General features: G+C 40.3%; 1 long non-coding RNA gene across 1 annotated transcript in view; it reads left to right on the top strand.

The window, feature by feature from the left end:
* Positions 1-12,666, top strand: part of LOC308297137 — a 60,975-nt gene extending 48,309 nt beyond the window's left edge. Inside the window, exon 3 of the long non-coding RNA XR_013962662.1 lies at positions 12,520-12,666. This is a non-coding gene — a long non-coding RNA (uncharacterized lncRNA). The remainder of the gene's footprint in view (positions 1-12,519) is intronic.
* The last annotated feature ends 590 nt before the right edge of the window (positions 12,667-13,256 follow it).

Raw genomic sequence — 13,256 nt, 5'->3', positions numbered from 1 at the left:
GTCTGTCTGACTAGGAGAGGACTAGTGGTATTCTCAGAGGCAACTAATGCACGTCCTTAAAATAAAGTGTACATAATGATTTATCAAGTGCACTAATGCCCTGTCTTAACCCTTGAACTACAACCAATACATACTGCCAGTGTTAAAAATACTGCAAAGCCTGTTTAGCGGTGAGGCACACTTTATCACCCGTCGAAGACAAAGCGATTTGGCATTAGTCAAACTGGTTGATGTGCTTTCTCAGATTAATTACAAGGCTCCATTTGTTATCCCCATAGCCTGTCTCTTAACACCCGTGCCATTATGGCCTGAGCTCTGGCAGGTTAAAGACATGGGTCTATTTATCGATAATTTCATGAATATGTGTGCAAGTTTCATCGTAAAACTATTAATTGTTATTGTAACAACACCTCATTCATTAAACCTTTGAAAAGCAATTTCAGCCAGATCAACATAGAGATATATCTATGTTGATATCGTCATGGTTTGGAGTGATATTCATGGCCTCTTAATTAGCACAAATTGACATACTGTATATACAGTTGTAGAAAGCATAACCCCCACACATATGTATATTTGTCACGTCACCTTTGTCCATCCACCATGCCTGTCACATACAGTAACTTTTACCTGGACAGGTGTGCTTAATATTAGTATTTGTGTACCATTTAAGACAGTGGAGAGAGATACTGTAGCAAATTCAGGAGAGCGGGAGGGCGGGCAGCAAAGAGCCTCAGGTCAGATTTGAAACCAGGCCCGCTGCGGGAAGGACTATAGCCATATTTACATGGTATGTGCTCTTACCCGGTGAGGAAGAGCATTGTGCTCGAAACGTCACCTTTGATGGTAATTTAATACAAATCCATCGGAGCATGATCCAGCAGACTATATTTCTATTTTCATGTGTTCTCTTGTTCAGCACCTGATATTTTATTGTTTGAATGTGTGTGCTTTTGTAAACCTTCTGGCGTGTACTTCATAACAACTTGTAACTACTCTCCAAACGACTTGCCACTGGAGACACCTGATCTGTGTTTGTGGTGTTAAACAGTGTGACTAGTTTTCCTGCACCTGCCTTGGGGGTTTTCTCAGTGTTGAATCACTCACTGCCTGGTGAATTTGTGGTTGTTAAACCTCTACTCCGTCCAGAGCCTTTCATAATCACCGCACATGCAAACTTGTTAGGAGAACAACAGGAGAGCTAAGATCAGGGAGGAAGAAGAAGAAGCTACTACTGGGTGTAAAATCCAATGAGAGCCCATGAAGCCTCCAATAAACTAGTGGTTTCTAGGTTTTGGATACTGAATCAGAAGGCCACGTTCAGAGGAAAACCCGTAGTGGCACTTTCGCAGAGAAACCACAAATTGTAATTTTGCGGTTTGACGACACTTGAATATACATATAGTTACATTTTACATGGTTATCAGAGTTAAAGTTAAACATGTACTCTCTACAGGGCACAATACGAGCCTTCTGAAAACCAGCGATGACCTTCATTTCACCCTTACTTTGGACAAGTCTTCACTACGGCTTTTGTTCTACTTTTGTTTTCGAGTTCATCCTCTGAGCCATTGGTTAACCCCAGGCATCTTACTGCCCACCGGTAGCTCCAGGAAACTCAGTTTAATTACAGTCAAGGCCATTATGACATGCAAATTTCACCAGATATTAAAGGTAGCTATCATTTGTACTGGCAAAATATGATATACATGTGTCAGCATAGGGTTAGCTGGAGACACTGAAATGGGGGTGGCAGCAGTCACCGGAAAAGTGCCTTATCTGTCCATTCTCCCTAGATCAACTTGTCTCCAAAAAGGAGACAAACACATTGTCTTTTATGACCATTGAAGTTGTCAAGGTTCAGTGAAACTCCTAGCCGTTCCTCAGATGAAAAGATATGTAACTCTGCGATATCCTGCCATCCCCCCCTGAGTCCTTCCTTTACTCCCTTCCGTATTAATCGGCATTGCTGGTAGGGCTGTCACAATTATTACATAATTGTCTAATCGTGATTTTTTGACATAATCGTGATTATTTTTCATAATCGTCATAATCGTTTCCATGTTGAAAAATGTTCATATATTTAAAAAAAGGTCAAAAATCGCGATGCGACGCGTTGTGAGCTTGTAGATCTGCTATTTCCACTATCAATATTCTTTTTTAAGTATAAAGTTGTCAAATATGTCAGTAATTTCTTTGTATATTTAGGTTATGTGTCATACAGTATCTACCATGTACAACTTCAAAGCCTACAGAAATGTAATTATCAACGACAAAAACACAATTAAATCGTTAATCGCCAATTATTTGAGTGACAATTAATCGTCATGTAAAATGTCATATCGTGACAGCCCTAATTGCTGGTGATCTTTGTTGACCCCTTACTACATCTATCATTATACCCAGAATGCTTTTCTCATTTAGAATGTTCCGTGTTCCACCTTGAGATAATAAATAGGACTTTTCATTTGTTTTAACTGTCATTTGCCATTTTTGCTTCTGACCCTGATCACGATCAGCTTGGATTAAACTTTTTCTGTTTGACTTTAACTTGTTCGGAGTTTGTCTTCTCCTTGATACACGTTGGGTATCTAGTCCTTTGTGAATTTCCACCACACATTACGCACAGTCTTTCACTGCGGGTTTTCTTTCCACAACAGCACATTTTCTGAGTGGTGTTCCACATCAGAATGTCTTACCAACATGTGTAATCCATCTCTTTATGTCGTGGCCGAATGATGAAGAACCCTGAGGACTCAGGAGGCATTTTAAACTGTCAGTGGGTGTAATGGTGGAGGTGTGAGGAGACTGACAGTGATGTAAATGGATGTTTGCCATTTATCTGAGACTTTTTTCATTATGCCAACCTCTGTGCGTGTTAGATGGACAGGGAATTTGTCTTGACAGTGTGTGTGTGTGTGTGTGTGTGTGTGTGTGTGTGTGTGTGTGTGTGTGTGTGTGTGTGTGTGTGTGTGTGTGTGTGTGTGTGTGTGTGTGTGTGTGTGTGTGTGTGTGTGTGTGTGTGTGTGTGTGTGCGCTTAAAGATACAGTCGTGCGTGTGTGAAACATGCCATTGAGTAAGACAATGTATGTTCTGTATTTGTCTTTGTATGTCTGTAGACTAATGTTGCTATTTTTCAGTCAGGGCATTTTAATTGAATAGACTCTATGATGGCTGTGTGTGTATGTTTGTGTGAGTGTATTAAACTGTTAAAGACTATAGTATCTATACTTTAGCATTTATGCAATTTCCTCTATATTGTATACAGCACTGCACCAGAGGACAGTCACCCCACTGAGCATTTTTCAGGCAATTAGATGTCTTAAGCTTTGTTTAGACATTGATTCGCTGTTTTATAAGCGTCTATATATAGAACGTCTATCATATATATAATGCTGTTGTAATGACATTGTTTCAATGTATAAATAACGTTCACTTTTAGACCCGGTTTTAGATGGACGTCTAGTAGCCGACTATATGGCTCGCTGGGACAGTAGACAATCAAATCTAACTCTGAGAGTGTGAAATGGATTCAATTACTACACTCTCAGAGTTACATTAACCCAGAGGATTTTACTGTGTGAGAGAGACAGGTGGAGGCAGAAGGAGTAAGACAGGATCACACCCAGAACTAGGGCATTCACGAATAGTGATTTTTAGTATTCGAATTATTCGACCTCAAAGTATTCGAATAGTCGAATATTCGACAGGACTGGCCAAACTATTAAGTAAGCAAGAGGCAAACATTGTGAAAATAGCAGATCTACATGCTCACAATATTTCATTTCACATATTTATCTGCGGAACCGAGTCACATTAAATGTAATACCTACAATTCCAAGTGCTTGTCAGGGTGGGGGTCCCCAGTTCATATATATTTATTTTGGGGGTCACGGCCTAAAAAGGTTTGGGAACCCTTGGTATAGAGCATTAACAAATGCATCCACCAGGGACATTGACAACTCATTCTTATGACTTCCTATCTAGCCAAGCTTTATAAACTATATATTTTTTAAAGAGAAAACAATAATAATATTTAAAAAAAAAGCGAATAATCGAATAGTGACTTTGATATTCGAATATTTGAATATTTGGTGAATGCCCTACCCATAACTCACATTAATGAAAGTAGAGGACATCCACTCTGCCACACCATTCCACATCTGTTGTCTTGTTTGTGTCCTCATGCCCTGCACATCTGTTTATGGGCCAAGCTATGACACAACTGGCCAAAATACAGCATTCGCCAATGTGTTTTGCTAAAATTGCGTTTAAAAGCATGTGCAAAAGAAAGGTCAACAGAAGTAATGGATATCTTCCATACTTTTAGTGGGGGGAAATACTACTTGTGTGTGTGTGTGTGTGTGTGTGTGTGTGTGTGTGTGTGTGTGTGTGTGTGTGTGTGTGTGTGTGTGTGTGTGTGTGTGTGTGTGTGTGTGTGTGTGTGTGTGTGTGTGTGTGTGTGTGTGTGTGCATGTGCGTGTGCGCATGCGTGCGTGTGTCAGTGTCATATACTGTATATACATGGAAAAAATACATAATTGCGAAACATAGAAAAGTTATTTACAACATAATTACAATGTTATGTTGTATATAACTTTTGTATAATGTTTTGCAATTATGTATTCTTTTTTATGTTTTTATATTTGTATGTATTTTATATGGACCCCAGGAAGACTATAGCTGTCGCCCAGGCTTCAGCTAATGGGAATCCATTCAATAAATAATACTAGCCCTTACCCGTTCAAAGATATGAGCACCGAAATGATGTGCAGTGTGTGGGTTATGGGATGTGCACTGTGCACACAGTATAGTATATTAGGGATGTAAAGTAACTTTAACTGGTGCTTGCATGATAATAGTAGGAGCATCAATGTAAGAAATACCCGTTTCGTTTAATGGCTATAGAGGCACTGTGTACCAATCTGCATGATTTTTGGACAACATCTGCAACAGGGCCACCCACACACACACGCACGCACGCACGCACGCACGCACGCACGCACGCACGCACGCACGCACGCACGCACGCACGCACGCACGCACGCACGCACGCACACACACACACACACACACACACACACACACACACACACACACACACACACACACACAGCTGGTTAAACATGTTGCCTCATGCTAGATGCAGAATAGATATGCCTCATGCTAGATGCAGAATAGATAGATACACCATCAAAATGCTAATATACAGCATATGATTTGTGAAAGTGACAAACGGGCTTCACAGTTATGTCAGGTGTGTTCATATGCTAATGGTGATGCGATTTCAGATCAATTGCTCCAGCCACTGAGGAGAAACGCTGTTTCAGACAGACAGACAGACAGACAGACAGACAGACACTCACTCACTCACTCAGACATTTCGAAAATTATATGTTTGATATAGTATATATACACACACAATGTATGCGTGTATGTATTTCTTTTTGCTGTTTTTTTTAGCTGAGTAGTGTAGTGTAGGTCTTAAACCTGTATGTGTGACTGTTTGTGCCACTACTGCTACGTAAATATTCAAATAGCTCCGGGCTAATGCTCATATTTTTATTGGCATATGTTTTATGGCTTTGTTTGCAAACGATGCAGGGTTTCATGTCCGGGAGAAGTTCACAAAGTCTTCATTTATGCTTCATGCAGTTTAGAAATTCTATTACACTTGTGTGCTAGTCTAAATAAAAGGTTCTACAAAGCCATTAGCTACATTATGTACGCTTTTAAACTAAAGCCTTCTGTACATTATTGGTCTAAAAGGAGATTTCGGAGTTTGAGTCTGTTAGTCAACATTCTGCTTTGGATTTAGAACGGGTACATATTATTGTGTATCATTATTTTATGCTTTAACTATTGAAAAACAGCAGATATACAAGCTCGGCACAGCGCGGCACCGAGTACCGCGCTGCAAGCTTGTAGATCAGCTATTTTTTGAAAAATCGTGAAAATTTGAATTTTTACCCGATTCTATAAGTGTCTTTTGAATCCTTCTAAGGTTTTTTGAAAAACCTATGTTTCTATGGCAGCAATCTGGATAGCCATCGTCAAAGAAAAGGTCCTTTTCCGTTGAACTGGAGCTCAGTTAGTCTGTTCTTGAGAGACTGCTATGTCAGTGGTTCTCAAACCTTTTCATGTGAAAGACCCCTGTAAAAAAATATTCATATCTCAAAATATTATAGTTCCAGGGACCACCGAGAAGCAAAATCTGCGTTACAAACGTTCGCTCTAAAAATACATATATTCAAAGATTTGCACACATTTTCACGACTTTTTCAAAAATAGCAGATGTACAAGCTCGGTGCCGCGCTGTGAGCTTGTATATCTGCTATTTTTCAACAGTTAAAGCAGTCAATAATTCTAGGCCTAGCCTTCTGTACATTATTGGTCTAAAAGGAGATTTCCGAGTTTGAGTCTGTTAGTCAACATTCTGCTTTGGATTGAAGAGTTTAAATCATTAGGTGGAGCTTATTACTAATAAATAGTACTCCTGCCACTACCACTAATGACAAATAATAATAAATAATGACACGAGGAGATCTTATCTTATTTAATTAAAGCTTTGTTCTTTCATAATTTGCATACTGTCGTCCAATTTGAATGAGGAATATAGTTTGGATGCTTGCTAAGTGTAGGGTGACACGCTATCTGAGAGCGTTCCCGCTGCACTCCGGCCCTCAGCATGTCAAACAAAAACAAAGTCTGACAGCATTTATGTCAAAACAAAACAAAAAGGAAAGCGAGGGGACGTCCACTGCTGGAATGTGCATCAGTGTGTATTTTTAGTCAAAAATCATAGCCTGAAATGCCCTTTGTTTTCTTTGATGACATATTGCAGTGTGTTCTTCTCCGTGGGTCGGCGTGTCAGTCTAATCCAACGAGTGGGTTGAAATTGCTCGAGGAAACACTGATGTGTCACGATGTCAATGGAGGGTGGCTGAGTAGCACGACATACTGTACTGTAGGGTGAAATTCTCAAATAACTTTAAATTTAGCTATTGAAAAAAATATGTATTTATTTTTTTAATCATGAAAATGTGTGCAAATCATTTAATATATCATTTTCAAAGAAAACCTTTGTAACTCAAATCTTTGCTACTGGGGGTCCCTCCCTAGAACAACAATATTTTTAGAAGGGGGTCCGTGGCCAAATACATATTATTCAAAAGATGTTTGAGAACCACTGATCATAGAAACATGCAATTTTCAAAAATCTTACTGTAGAAGGATTCAGAAGACATTTCTACAATCAGTTCAAAATATTCAAAGACTCAATGAAGCGCGGCACTCTGTGGCTTTGAGCTTGTATATCTGCTATCCTTTTGATAGTTAGAGCATGAAATAATGGTCTGGGTCTCTGAGCATGTATAAAACAGGCTCAAAATGACAAATGGATAAATTAAACCTATGGATTTCACTGTGTGCAGAGCAAAACATTTGCTTAAGACAGAAGCTTTATTTTTCTCTTTTCAAATAAGTGTTTAATAGCTCTATATTCCGATAGCAATCATTACAATTGAGTGTTTGTTCAGTCTCTCCTGTCTCTCTATCTCTTTAATAAACAGAAACTGTATTTTCAGGTCAGGATGCCAATTTTATCACGAGAGAGAACTTATATACAGGATACAGGATAAACAAGTGTGTCGACCGCCGACTCTCCATTTAGCGCAATTTTGCTGCTTGAGAACCCAGCACCCCACATGTCTGTCTGCGTGCAAGACAACCCTGTATCCCATCTGTCTGTGTGTTGCAGAACACAGTACCCTAACTGTCTTTCTGGGTGCTGCAGAACCCAGTACCCCATCTGTCTGTCTGTTGCCCGCCTGGATCCTCTGGTATGCATTGACAACAAGCCACAACAACACCTATCCCTCAACTATAAATGTCCATGTCATTACAGTGTTCTCTATCGATCCATACTCCCTCAGAAAATGTCCTCAGAAACATGTTTAAATGTCTCATGTCCCACAGTATCCTCTCACACACTCTTCTCCTCCAGGCAGAGGCTAGCGTGTTAGTTGACCAGTACAGCCCAGCTTGCAGTTATTAATGTCAGCTGGTAGAAATACTGAGTGAAAACCCAGGTCACATGCTGACATATCCTCTCCCTGGCTCTTAATTTGGTTGACCAGGTTATTGATTTTATAACCAACGCAAACATCACTGTTTTCACCTGTTTCTCTCAGTCTCCCTCCTTTTTTAGTCCCACCCCCCTCTCAGAAGAACCTGTTAGGTTGACTATTGATTGACTTGGCTCCCCAATCCCCATTTACATTAGTGTCCATGAGCTTGGACATCATTGGGCCTGACAGTTTAGCCAACTGGTTAGTACTGCTGCCTGTGATAATGAGAAACTGGGCTTAAATTCACCATCTGGATGCTTGTTTTTGTTGTATTTTCTGTTTTTCTAAAGAGCCGGAGAGATGATTTGTCTAGCAAAGATTACGCTATATGCAGAATGTTAAGTTTTAACTTAATCTATCAAATCTATCAAAAACGTATCCTTACACACTCTTTAACTCAAGTTTACAAATGTAACGAAATGGCATTTTGGATTGGATTTGGATTGTTTCTCTGACAAATGTCTAAGGAAACAACACAGCACGCTTGGCTTGAGATTTCATCCAGTAGGGGCACCATTGAGCCACATCTAGGTCATGAAAGTTCATTTTGTTGCAAACTTGCAGCTTGCACCCATCTGGTAAAGATATCAGCTGGAATGTTTTATTCAAGTGATTTATATCAATAAATGAAAATGTCATATCGTCCCATCTCTAGTGCCAACACAATATTAGCACAGGTTTTACAGTGAGCTAAATTATAACAGTAGCCAGGAGAAGGAATACAAAGTAAAATCCAGAGTGTTCATTTAGCTCGCCGGAAATGATTACACTTGCGGTTACTACAATTCTACTGCGTAGGGACAAAGATGGAGTTCATGATTACAAATCAAGGGAAAAATCGTCAAGTTTTTAACAGTTAAGCAGAGTTCTGTTTTGCCAGCTGTGTCTGTTTATTTACATGTGTTTACAGTACCTCAGTGAGCATGTGGCTTTTGTACCATTTCTTGTTATGTGCCTGACTGACAGGAGTGGGGTCATAGAGTGGCATTGTGGCTCACAACTAACAGACTGAGGTTTTTTACAACATTGTGTTTGTCCTGTAAGTCTGTCTGTGTGTGTGTGTGTGTGTGTGTGTGTGTGTGTGTGTGTGTGTGTGTGTGTGTGTGTGTGTGTGTGTGTGTGTGTGTGTGTGTGTGTGTGTGTGTGTGTGTGTGTGTGTGTGCACTGTGCAGGGATTCACACCAAATTCTGGGCCCTGGGTACAAGGATTCACTGCGGCCCCCCCCCCCCCCCCCCATGAATGTTCTTCATAGGTGGAGGGGGTTTAACCCATTTAGACTGGGAACGCATTATTTTGTGCTTTAACTATTGAAAAATAGCACAAGCTTGTAGATCTGCAATTTTGGAAAAATCTTGAATCTTGAAGTCTTTCAAATCCTTCTAAGGTTTTATTTGTAAACCCTGTGTTTCTATGTCAGTGGTGCTCAAACTTTTTCATGTCAAGGACCCACAAAATGATATGTATTTGGCCACGAACCCCCATATCAAAATATTTCGTTCCAGGGACTCCCAGAAGCAAAATTCAAGTTACAAATGTTCTCTTAAAAATTCAAAGATTTGCACACATTTTCATGACTTTTCAAAAAATGTCAGATCTACAAGCTCGCAGTGCGGCACTCAGTGCCGCGCTGTGAGCTTTTACAGTATATCAGCTATTTTTCAATGTCTTAATTATTTTAGTAACTCAGTCCCACTCCCCCCCCCTTGTGACACCCCTGTGTGTGTGTGTGTGTGTGTGTGTGTGTGTGTGTGTGTGTGTGTGTGTGTGTGTGTGTGTGTGTGTGTGTGTGTGTGTGTGTGTGTGTGTGTGTGTGTGTGTGTGTGTGTGTGTGATTGTGTGGGTGCATGCGCGTTTTGTTTTTGTGCATCTTTCTGTCGTGTGTGGATTGCATGTGGTCGGCCATTTACATCTGTCTGGACTTGAAGGGCCCCATAAACCACCACATGTAAACCTGGGGTTTTGTTTGTATTGGTGGTGCATCACATAAAATACACGGATTCAGGAAAGATAGTCACATTATTTCATACTGCAAATATGTACTGTAGATGTTTTTAATCCTCGCTAACAAGAATAACGCATGACTTTGACAGAGTTCTCCACTTTAACATGCAGCATTCTATTGGGTCTTTGACCTCATTGTTACACATTGCATAAAACCAAATGTAATAATATATCATATAATAATAATAATAACATAAATTGTCCTGGGAATTCACCATCTTTGTAGGGGAAGAGTAGCAATCTGCATTTTCCATGGGATAGTGTGTATATGAGGGGTGCATTTTAATGCGAGGTGTAAATACAATGCGGCTGAACACTACTGTATCTAAGATTGGAAAAGAGGGCAAGAATGATTGTTTAATTCTGTACTGGCAAAATATAGTGTACTGTGTCAACATAGGGTTAACTGTATGTCAAAGGAAGAGAGACAGACCGAGGGGTGTCACACTTCTTTGATGATGGGTTCCCAGATTGGGTTAACTGAGACACTGAAGTAGGGGTTGGCAGCGGTCACCGAAGAAATGTTTCCTCTGTATTCCCCCTATCAATCAAATGTAGCTTTCCCAAAAGAAAACAAAACATTGTCCTTTTTATTACCCCTGGCGTCGCCTTGGCCAGGTGGGACTCCTACACATGCTGCTGATGCAGCGATAAGTACTTGTGATACCCTTCCATTTCTCCGGGTCGGTCTTCACTCCTTCCGTGCTGATAGACATTACTTATGACCTTTGTTGACCCCATGCCACATCTATCATTTTCACCCAGGATGTTTCCCACCTATGTTCTACAGTCCTGAGAGATCGTATATAAGGACTGCTCACCCTGCATCAGATTGTCATTGTCAGTTTGTGCTCTGACCCTGTCCATGGATAGTTGTAAATAGAACTTTCTTTTATTTGATACTTTTACATTGTTTTGAGTTTTCTCTATTCTTTGGACAAAGTGTTGTCTCGTCCTGATCATGATCGGCTTGGATTAAACTTCGTTTTCTACTTGACTTTCAACTTGTTCTGAGTTTGTCTTCTCCTTGATACATATTGAGTATCTAGTCCTTTGTGAATTTCCACCACAATTCATATTTATTTTGATCTTCAATCATACATAATATAAAGTAGTGCCTGGACATGATGTACAAGTACCACCTCTGGACATGACCTTAGTACAAGGGTCTTCAACAGGGGGTCCGGGACCCCTAGGGGGTCCTCAGAGTTACAGGGGATCCTCCAAATCTCTGTGTGATATAAACTTGTTTTCTCCATCTTTTTATTTGAACCGCTAGTGTCCATATTCGGAGCCAAGCAGGGAGGCATTTGGTACCATTTTATGGTCTTGGTATGACCGGCCAGGGATTGAACCCTGACCTCCCATTAAAAGGCTGGGCACTCTAACCACAACCTTATGTGTAGATGTAATACTACAGTTTTAGGCTGTGTCCACCAAAGTGTTAAACACTCGTCGTTGACCAGAAAAAGAACGCCAGACATGAATGTGCTGCGCATTGAAAACAATTCAAAGCGTAAGCTGTGCTCTGGAGCAGTGGTTCTCAACCTGTGGGTCGGGACCCCCAGGGGGGTCCCCACATTATTGTGGGGGGTCCCCAAATGATTAGCTTAATGTGCAACATTGTTTTCTCACTCAACAGTAAACAAACCAACATAAAGTTTATGTGAATCGACGGTATCTGCACATTTCTAAAGTGACAATTTAAGGACTTTTTAATTCCTCTAAAATGACAAATTAAACATTGGCCAAATTGTCAAACATTAGAGGTAGAAATTGTGAAAATAGCTGATCTACATGTAGCATGAACCATTTCATAAAAAATGTAATGCCTCAACTCCTAGTACTCGTCAGGGTGGGGGGGGGGGTCCCCAGTTAAAATATGATTATTTGGGGGGTCACGGCCTGAAAAGGTTGAGAACCACTGCTCTGGAGAACATCCCCTTACTGAAAGCTACTATTATAGCTACTATCTACGTATACTACTGTCGCTTGATAATTACATTACATTGTTCCCTTGTATAACCTTATATAAAAGTAATCATGAAACAATAGCTCCTAATTACATTTATACGTTAACACTGGCTCCCAAACACTGGGACAAAGTTTTATGCGTTTTTTAATTCCCCCCCCCCCCCCCCCCCCCCTTAATTATTATTTATTTCAAAACAATTTCTATACTCTTTTGTGATCTACAAGCTCCTATCTACAAGCTTGTAGATCTGCTGTTTCCACTAGTTTGGGTCCCGGGCAAACGTCTGATCTCTCTTTTGGGTCTGGATCTAAACATGCATTATATAGCATGACCCCTGAACTTTTCTGTCCATGGTAGAGCGGTATTTCCCGCACCCTAGCATTGATTCTATGTTTTTGCTTGTTTGTTTCAGCTGGGACAATGCTGGGCCAGACAGTGACACATCGTCCCAATGTGACGGACGGCTACAGGAGGTGAGACGAGAGGAGTTGTCTTCAGCCTGTGTGATCACACTGTCCCACAGATAGAGCTGTCACTAACACCAGGGGTCTTCAACAGGGGTCCGGGACTTTAGCCAAAAATAGCAGATCTACAAGCTCACAACGCCTCGCGTTGCGAGGCGTTGTGAGCTTGTAGATCGGCTATTTTCGGCAAAGAGCTTTGGTGTAGAGGGGAAAAAGAGCAGACTAAGTACAGAGTGAAAGGTCAAATTTATTAAGTATTGATGGTTCAAGTGGTTAAATATTTTAAAACACAAATTGACATGAATGCAAAATACACTGATGATTGTGCTGCCAAACAATGAAACTATATGGAATCTATGAAAAGGTTTTGGGAGTCCCGCTTCATCTCTCTCTGAACTAAGGGATCCTTGGCCTGAAAACGTTGAAGACCCCTGACTTACAAATTTAGGTTGACTAATACTTGTCACACAAATTGAGATGAACTATTTTGGTGTTTTTGGCATTGAACATCATTGGAACATATGAATACAAATGTAATTTCTGTTTGCCTTTAGGCCTTTGTAATCAAATATTACACTGGGAAGATATGACAAATAACTTAAATATACAAAATGTTTTACTAAAATAGCTCCAACATGGAAATGATTGTGACAATTATGAAAAAATGCATTTGCTATTATCTCAA

The sequence above is a fragment of the Nannobrachium achirus genome (genome assembly GCF_963921795.1).
Source record: "Nannobrachium achirus genome assembly, chromosome: 13".
NCBI lineage: Eukaryota > Metazoa > Chordata > Actinopteri > Myctophiformes > Myctophidae > Nannobrachium > Nannobrachium achirus.
Note: the sequence above shows the minus strand (reverse complement) of the source record. Positions and strands in the feature narration are given on the sequence as shown.